Genomic DNA, 10,000 nt, shown 5'->3' on the forward strand with positions numbered 1-10,000 from the left:
GGGTTAGGGTTAGGGCTGGGGGGGGGGGGGTAGGGTTACTAAGGGCGTATTCACACCAGGAAAGTCCTCTGGTCCTTTGGTCTGTTTATTTAGTGCGGACCAAAGGACCAGAGGGGTATTGCACGAAACCAGGATAAGGGATTAAGCTGGGATATGTTAGTTATCCTGGCTGAATTTAGCCTCAAGTCGGTTGCATGAAAGCAGGTTAAATTTATCCTGGCCCAGTTACTATGGTGATTTATTCTCTGCAGCTAGCCTGCTCCAGACCAGGCTAACACCCAGGCTAACACCCAGGCTAACAACCAGGCTAATACCCAGGCTAACAACCAGGCTAATACCCAGGCTAACAACCAGGCTAAGATTATTCTCAGGGTTAGGGGCAGTTCTGTCAATCTGACAAATTAATGTGTTTTACAGCATTTCCATGGTCTTTCTAAATATGTTGCATCATTTCTGCAGCTGCAGATGTGGTTATTTATATTTCCCATGATGCCGTTGGTCTGGGTCATGGTCTGGGTCATGGTCTGGGTCTGGGTCAGGGTCTGGGTCTGGGTCTGGGTCATGGTCTGGGTCATGGTCAGGGTCTGGGTCATGGTCTGGGTCATGGTCTGGGTCAGGGTCTGGGTCATGGTCTGGGTCTGGGTCAGGGTCATGGTCTGAGTCTGGGTCATGGTCAGGGTCTGGGTCTGGGTCTGGGTCATGGTCTGGGTCTGGGTCAGGGTCACATATAATAATAATAACCCTCTATAGGACCGGGCTAGGGACTGGTTTAATATAAAACACCATTTTATACAATATATAAATGTAGGGGGGCTCTATGTAGGGGGGGCTCTATGTAGGGGGGGCTCTATGTAGGGGGGGCTCTATGTAGGGGGGGGGCTCTATGTAGGGGGGGGCTCTATGTAGGGGGGGCTCTATGTAGGGGGGGCTCTATGTAGGGGGGGCTCTATGTAGGGGGGGCTCTATGTAGGGGGGGCTCTATGTAGGGGGGGGGCTCTATGTAGGGGGGGGCTCTATGTAGGGGGGGGCTCTATGTAGGGGGCTCTATGTAGGGGGGGCTCTATGTAGGGGGGGGCTCTATGTAGGGGGGGCTCTATGTAGGGGGGGCTCTATGTAGGGGGCTCTATGTAGGGGGGGGCTCTATGTAGGGGGGGCTCTATGTAGGGGGGGGCTCTATGTAGGGGGGGCTCTATGTAGGGGGCTCTATGTAGGGGGGCTCTATGTAGGGGGCTCTATGTAGGGGGGGCTCTATGTAGGGGGGCTCTATGTAGGGGGCTCTATGTAGGGGGGGGCTCTATGTAGGGGGGGGCTCTATGTAGGGGGCTCTATGTAGGGGGCTCTATGTAGGGGGCTCTATGTAGGGGGCTCTATGTAGGGGGGGGCTCTATGTAGGGGGGGCTCTATGTAGGGGGCTCTATGTAGGGGGCTCTATGTAGGGGGGGGCTCTATGTAGGGGGGGCTCTATGTAGGGGGGCTCTATGTAGGGGGCTCTATGTAGGGGGGGGCTCTATGTAGGGGGGGCTCTATGTAGGGGGGGCTCTATGTAGGGGGGGCTCTATGTAGGGGGCTCTATGTAGGGGGGGCTCTATGTAGGGGGGGCTCTATGTAGGGGGGGCTCTATGTAGGGGGGGCTCTATGTAGGGGGGCTCTATGTAGGGGGGGCTCTATGTAGGGGGCTCTATGTAGGGGGGCTCTATGTAGGGGGGGGCTCTATGTAGGGGGGGCTCTATGTAGGGGGGGCTCTATGTAGGGGGGGCTCTATGTAGGGGGCTCTATGTAGGGGGGGCTCTATGTAGGGGGGGCTCTATGTAGGGGGGGCTCTATGTAGGGGGCTCTATGTAGGGGGGGCTCTATGTAGGGGGGGGCTCTATGTAGGGGGGGCTCTATGTAGGGGGGGCTCTATGTAGGGGGGGCTCTATGTAGGGGGCTCTATGTAGGGGGGGGCTCTATGTAGGGGGGGCTCTATGTAGGGGGGGCTCTATGTAGGGGGCTCTATGTAGGGGGGGCTCTATGTAGGGGGGCTGGATGTAATGTTTATAACAGCTGATGGAGATTCCCAGCACTCCCAGTCAGCTGACCAGACCGACCAATCAGAGCTCATCTCACACACACACACACACACACACACACACACACACACACACACACACACACACACACACACACACACACACACACACACACACACACACACACACACACACACACACACACACACACATATTATACACACACACACACACACACATATATTACACACACTCTCCAGTCTCAGATCAGCAGTCGGACCAGCGAGGTGAGTCTCTCTGTCTCTATTCATCTCTGATAATATTTAATATATATAATATGTAATATACTAATATATATAACCTTTATTACTGATAACATCCTGATATATATAATATATAATATATACTAATATGTACTAATGTAATATATATAATATATACTAATATGTACTAATGTAATATATATTATATATTATATATCATCCCAACCCCTCGTTAGGATGATATATAATATATAATATATACTAATGTAACCCTAACATCCTGATAACGTCCTGGTATATAATATATAATATATAACATCATGTAAGGGTTAGAGTGATACTAATATAATATATATAACCCTAACCCTTACATGCTATATTATATATAATATACCAGGACGTTATGACTAACCTTTATCACTGATAAGTTACGGGCTGCTACACTACGTCTAACATCCTGATATATAATATATAATATATAACATATACTAATATACTATATATTATATATAACATATACTAATATACTAATATATACCAGCATGTTATATAGAGCTGCTACACTACGTCTACACATAACATCCTGATAACATGATGGTATATAATATATACTAATATATATCATCCTAACCCTAACATGCTGGCATATGTTATATTAATATATACTAATGTAACCCTAACATCCTGATATATTACATATACTAATATACTAATATATTATATATCATCCTAACCCTAACATGACGATATATAGAGCTGCTACACTACGTCTAACCCTCACATAGGGTCTGTTTAAGGGTTAGGGTCTGTTAGGGTCTGTTAGGGTCTGTTAGGGTCTGTTTAAGGGTTAGGGTCTGTTAGGGTCTGTTAGGGTCTGTTTAAGGGTTAGGGTCTGTTAGGGTCTGTTAGGGTCTGTTAGGGTCTGTTTAAGGGTTAGGGTCTGTTTAAGGGTTAGGGTCTGTTTAAGGGTTAGGGTCTGTTTAAGGGTTAGGGTCTGTTTAAGGGTTAGGGTCTGTTTAAGGGTTAGGGTCTGTTAGGGTCTGTTTAAGGGTTAGGGTCTGTTAGGGTCTGTTAGGGTCTGTTTAAGGGTTAGGGTCTGTTAGGGTCTGTTAGGGTCTGTTTAAGGGTTAGGGTCTGTTAGGGTCTGTTTAAGGGTTAGGGTCTGTTTAAGGGTTAGGGTCTGTTAGGGTCTGTTTAAGGGTTAGGGTCTGTTAGGGTCTGTTTAAGGGTTAGGGTCTGTTAGGGTCTGTTTAAGGGTTAGGGTCTGTTAGGGTCTGTTTAAGGGTTAGGGTCTGTTAGGGTCTGTTTAAGGGTTAGGGTCTGTTTAAGGGTTAGGGTCTGTTTAAGGGTTAGGGTCTGTTTAAGGGTTAGGGTCTGTTTAAGGGTCTGTTTAAGGGTTAGGGTCTGTTAGGGTCTGTTAGGGTCTGTTTAAGGGTTAGGGTCTGTTAGGGTCTGTTTAAGGGTTAGGGTCTGTTTAAGGGTTAGGGTCTGTTTAAGGGTTAGGGTCTGTTTAAGGGTCTGTTTAAGGGTTAGGGTCTGTTTAAGGGTTAGGGTCTGTTTAAGGGTCTGTTTAAGGGTTAGGGTCTGTTAGGGTCTGTTAGGGTCTGTTTAAGGGTTAGGGTCTGTTTAAGGGTTAGGGTCTGTTTAAGGGTTAGGGTCTGTTTAAGGGTTAGGGTCTGTTAGGGTCTGTTAGGGTCTGTTTAAGGGTTAGGGTCTGTTTAAGGGTTAGGGTCTGTTTAAGGGTTAGGGTCTGTTTAAGGGTTAGGGTCTGTTTAAGGGTTAGGGTCTGTTTAAGGGTTAGGGTCTGTTAGGGTCTGTTTAAGGGTTAGGGTCTGTTAGGGTCTGTTTAAGGGTTAGGGTCTGTTAGGGTCTGTTTAAGGGTTAGGGTCTGTTTAAGGGTTAGGGTCTGTTAGGGTCTGTTTAAGGGTTAGGGTCTGTTTAAGGGTTAGGGTCTGTTTAAGGGTTAGGGTCTGTTAGGGTCTGTTTAAGGGTTAGGGTCTGTTTAAGGGTTAGGGTCTGTTTAAGGGTTAGGGTCTGTTTAAGGGTTAGGGTCTGTTTAAGGGTTAGGGTCTGTTTAAGGGTTAGGGTCTGTTTAAGGGTTAGGGTCTGTTTAAGGGTTAGGGTCTGTTTAAGGGTTAGGGTCTGTTTAAGGGTTAGGGTCTGTTTAAGGGTTAGGGTCTGTTTAAGGGTTAGGGTCTGTTAGGGTCTGTTAGGGTCTGTTAGGGTCTGTTAGGGTCTGTTAGGGTCTGTTAGGGTCTGTTTAAGGGTTAGGGTCTGTTAGGGTCTGTTTAAGGGTTAGGGTCTGTTAGGGTCTGTTAGGGTCTGTTTAAGGGTTAGGGTCTGTTAGGGTCTGTTTAAGGGTTAGGGTCTGTTAGGGTCTGTTTAAGGGTTAGGGTCTGTTTAAGGGTTAGGGTCTGTTTAAGGGTTAGGGTCTGTTTAAGGGTTAGGGTCTGTTAGGGTCTGTTTAAGGGTTAGGGTCTGTTTAAGGGTTAGGGTCTGTTTAAGGGTTAGGGTCTGTTAGGGTCTGTTAGGGTTAGGGTCTGTTTAAGGGTTAGGGTCTGTTAGGGTCTGTTTAAGGGTTAGGGTCTGTTTAAGGGTTAGGGTCTGTTTAAGGGTTAGGGTCTGTTTAAGGGTTAGGGTCTGTTTAAGGGTTAGGGTCTGTTAGGGTCTGTTTAAGGGTTAGGGTCTGTTAGGGTCTGTTTAAGGGTTAGGGTCTGTTAGGGTCTGTTTAAGGGTTAGGGTCTGTTTAAGGGTTAGGGTCTGTTTAAGGGTTAGGGTCTGTTTAAGGGTTAGGGTCTGTTTAAGGGTTAGGGTCTGTTAGGGTCTGTTTAAGGGTTAGGGTCTGTTAGGGTCTGTTAGGGTCTGTTTAAGGGTTAGGGTCTGTTAGGGTCTGTTTAAGGGTTAGGGTCTGTTAGGGTCTGTTTAAGGGTTAGGGTCTGTTTAAGGGTTAGGGTCTGTTTAAGGGTTAGGGTCTGTTAGGGTCTGTTTAAGGGTTAGGGTCTGTTAGGGTCTGTTTAAGGGTTAGGGTCTGTTAGGGTCTGTTTAAGGGTTAGGGTCTGTTTAAGGGTTAGGGTCTGTTAGGGTCTGTTAGGGTCTGTTTAAGGGTTAGGGTCTGTTTAAGGGTTAGGGTCTGTTTAAGGGTTAGGGTCTGTTAGGGTCTGTTTAAGGGTTAGGGTCTGTTAGGGTCTGTTTAAGGGTTAGGGTCTGTTTAAGGGTTAGGGTCTGTTTAAGGGTTAGGGTCTGTTAGGGTCTGTTTAAGGGTTAGGGTCTGTTTAAGGGTTAGGGTCACTATTACCTGGAGGGTGGGGGGCTCCTGGAGGGTGGGGGGCTTCTGGAGGGTGGGGGGCTCCTGGAGGGTGGGGGGCTCCTGGAGGGTGGGGGGCTCCTGGAGGGTGGGGGGCTCCTGGAGGGTGGGGGGCTCCTGGAGGGTGGGGGGCTCTGGAGGGTGGGGGGCTCCTGGAGGGTGGGGGGGCTCCTGGAGGGTGGGGGGCTCCCTCACTATTGCCTGGAGGGTGGGGGGGCTCCTGGAGGGTGGGGGGCTCCCTCACTATTACCTGGAGGGTGGGGGGGCTCCTGGAGGGTGGGGGGCTCCCTCACTATTGCCTGGAGGGTGGGGGGCTCCTGGAGGGTGGGGGGCTCCTGGAGGGTAGAGGAGATGGTCTTTGACCTTTGACCCAGGTCAGGTGGACTCATACAAATACCTGGATGTGCATGTAGAGAGTAATCTATCCTGGAACCCAGACCCAGACCCTGACCCAGACCCTAACCCCCCTAACCCTGACCCCTGACCCCTAACCCAGACCCAGACCCTGACCCTGACCCCTGACCCCTAACCCAGACCCTAACCCCTAACCCAGACCCAGACCCTGACCCTGACCCCTAACCCAGACCCAGACCCTGACCCTAACCCTCCACAGAGATGTAACTACGTGAGTCAGCTGACCTTTGACCTTTGACAGACACATGCTGATAACAGCATAGACATATATACGTAGACGCCGCATTGACTGCTGCTGACGATTGGAGTGACGTGCCTACACGGCGGCCATCTTGGTACGGGGCCACTCGCCCCTGCAGCGCATTACGTCTATAGAGGAATGACTGTTTGCACCATGGTTTGCACTATTAAAAAGTGCTCATACATCGCTGAATGGTAATAAAAATAAATAAATAAAATTGCTGAATTGTCAAGACAGACAGACAGACAGATAAAGACATAAGTAGAACAAAAGGAACCCAGAAAACGTTTAGATGTGTTCAAGTCTTTATTTAGGAAATGCTTGTAGGGTTACATTTCATTTGATTATTATTTGTATTATTATGTTGCTATTATCATTATATTATTATTATTACTATTATTATAATTTTGTTGCTATTATCATTATATTATTATTATTATCATCACTATTATAATTATATTGCTATTATCATATTTTCATTATCATTATAATTATATTACTATCATCATTGAATTAGTCCCAGATAGCAGAGTCATTGAAACAATGTTAAATCAACATTGTTTTGTCAATGTTAAGTCATTGAAACAACGTTGAACTCTGATGTAAGGGTTAGGGGCTCCCTCACTATTGCCTGGAGGGTGGGGGGGCTCCTGGAGGGTGGGGGGGCTCCTGGAGGGTGGGGGCTCCCTCACTATTACCTGGAGGGTGGGGGGGCTCCTGGAGGGTGGGGGGGCTCCTGGAGGGTGGGGGCTCCCTCACTATTACCTGGAGGGTGGGGGGGCTCCTGGAGGGTAGAGGAGATGGTCTTTGACCTTTGACCCAGGTCAGGTGGACTCATACAAATACCTGGATGTGCATGTAGAGAGTAATCTATCCTGGAACCCAGACCCAGACCCTGACCCCTAACCCAGACCCAGACCCAGACCCTAACCCAGACCCAGACCCTGACCCCTAACCCTAACCCTCCACAGAGATGTAACTACGTGAGTCAGCTGACCTTTGACAGACAGGTTAGGGTTTGACAGTGGGGACGGGGTTCTTAAGGTTAGGGTTAGACAGTGGGGACGGGGTTCTTAAGGTTAGGGTTTGACAGTGGGGACGGGGTTCTTAAGGTTAGGGTTAGACAGTGGGGACGGGGTTCTTAAGGTTAGGGTTAGACAGTGGGGATGGGGTTCTTAAGGTTAGGGTTAGACAGTGGGGACGGGGTTCTTAAGGTTAGGGTTTGACAGTGGGGACGGGGTTCTTAAGGTTAGGGTTAGACAGTGGGGACGGGGTTCTTAAGGTTAGGGTTTGACAGTGGGGACGGGGTTCTTAAGGTTAGGGTTACACAGTGGGGACGGGGTTCTTAAGGTTAGGGTTAGACAGTGGGGACGGGGTTCTTAAGGTTAGGGTTAGACAGTGGGGATGGGGTTCTTAAGGTTAGGGTTACACAGTGGGGACGGGGTTCTTAAGGTTAGGGTTAGACAGTGGGGACGGGGTTCTTAAGGTTAGGGTTAGACAGTGGGGACGGGGTTCTTAAGGTTAGGGTTAGACAGTGGGGACGGGGTTCTTAAGGTTAGGGTTAGACAGTGGGGACGGGGTTCTTAAGGTTAGGGTTACACAGTGGGGACGGGGTTCTTAAGGTTAGGGTTACACAGTGGGGACGGGGTTCTTAAGGTTAGGGTTAGACAGTGGGGACGGGGTTCTTAAGGTTAGGGTTAGACAGTGGGGACGGGGTTCTTAAGGTTAGGGTTAGACAGTGGGGACGGGGTTCTTAAGGTTAGGGTTAGACAGTGGGGACGGGGTTCTTAAGGTTAGGGTTACACAGTGGGGACGGGGTTCTTAAGGTTAGGGTTAGACAGTGGGGACGGGGTTCTTAAGGTTAGGGTTACACAGTGGGGACGGGGTTCTTAAGGTTAGGGTTAGACAGTGGGGACGGGGTTCTTAAGGTTAGGGTTAGACAGTGGGGACGGGGTTCTTAAGGTTAGGGTTAGACAGTGGGGACGGGGTTCTTAAGGTTAGGGTCTGACAGTGGGGACGGGGTTCTTAAGGTTAGGGTTAGACAGTGGGGACGGGGTTCTTAAGGTTAGGGTTAGACAGTGGGGACGGGGTTCTTAAGGTTAGGGTTACACAGTGGGGACGGGGTTCTTAAGGTTAGGGTTAGACAGTGGGGACGGGGTTCTTAAGGTTAGGGTTAGACAGTGGGGACGGGGTTCTTAAGGTTAGGGTTACACAGTGGGGACGGGGTTCTTAAGGTTAGGGTTACACAGTGGGGACGGGGTTCTTAAGGTTAGGGTTAGACAGTGGGGACGGGGTTCTTAAGGTTAGGGTTAGACAGTGGGGACGGGGTTCTTAGGGTTAGGGTTAGACAGTGGGGACGGGGTTCTTAAGGTTAGGGTTAGACAGTGGGGACGGGGTTCTTAAGGTTAGGGTTAGACAGTGGGGACGGGGTTCTTAAGGTTAGGGTTAGACAGTGGGGACGGGGTTCTTAGGGTTAGGGTTTGACAGTGGGGATGGGGTTCTTAAGGTTAGGGTTAGACAGTGGGGATGGGGTTCTTAAGGTTAGGGTTTGACAGTGGGGATGGGGTTCTTAAGGTTAGGGTTAGACAGTGGGGATGGGGTTCTTAAGGTTAGGGTTAGACAGTGGGGACGGGGTTCTTAAGGTTAGGGTTACACAGTGGGGACGGGGTTCTTAAGGTTGAAGGACACATCATTGTGTTTCATCTGACCATAAAACAGAAGACCAGAAGTCTTCTTCTTTGTCCAGATGAGCATTTAGCAAAGGCCAAGCGGGCTTTTGTGTGCCTTATCTGAAAGTGGCGTCCTCCTTGGTCTGCGTCCATGGAACCCAGCAGTAGAACCCAGCAGTGGAACCCAGCAGTAGAACCCAGCAGTAGAACCCAGCAGTGGAACCCAGCAGTGGAACCCAGCAGTAGAACCCAGCAGTAGAACCCAGCAGTGGAACCCAGCAGTAGAACCCAGCAGTGGAACCCAGCAGTAGAACCCAGCAGTGGAACCCAGCAGTGTGCAGTGTGCATTGGACTGTCTGCCACCAGCAGAGCCCAGATTCACCAGGATGGCCTTGCTGCTGATCCTCCTGGCCAGTACAGGCGTCACTTTTGGCTTCCGACCGCGTCCTCTGAGATTTTCCACAGTGTGGAGCGTCTTGTATTTTTTAATAATTCTTTGCTCTGTAGCCTCTGGAACCTGGAACCTGGAACCTGGAACCTGGAACCTGGAACCTGGAACCTGGAACCTGGAACCTGGAACCTGGAACCTGAAAACATTTACATATTTCTGGTCAAAAAACAACCTGCTAGTTGAATAAAAGTAATTTTAAGTCAAAATTTGCCAGAGGTATGAATAATTTCAGGCTTGACTGTAAATATATATTATATATTACATTATATTATTATATTATATTATATATTATATATGGATCATTTATTGATGGATCATTTATTGATGGATCATACTGAGTATAACTTATTGAACAGAGCTCACTGACTGAACCTGAAGGATCAATCATGATCAGAGATGAGCAGGAAGTCATGTGACGTGATATCAGGTTACAGTCTGAGGACACTTACTGCTGATGCTCTGATTGGCCAACAGTCCATTTCCTCCTAATGCCCCCCCCCACCCATTACCACCCCCCCGGGAACTAAACCCATTACCCCCCCCACACACACACACACAACTACTGATCAATACACTGGAAGAAGCTCACTTCCTGTGTCCGGTGGGGAAGGGGGGAGGGGGGGGGGACTCTGCCTCAGCAGTCTCTGAC

The sequence above is a fragment of the Scomber japonicus genome, chromosome 21 (genome assembly GCF_027409825.1).
Source record: "Scomber japonicus isolate fScoJap1 chromosome 21, fScoJap1.pri, whole genome shotgun sequence".
Taxonomy (NCBI): domain Eukaryota; kingdom Metazoa; phylum Chordata; class Actinopteri; order Scombriformes; family Scombridae; genus Scomber; species Scomber japonicus.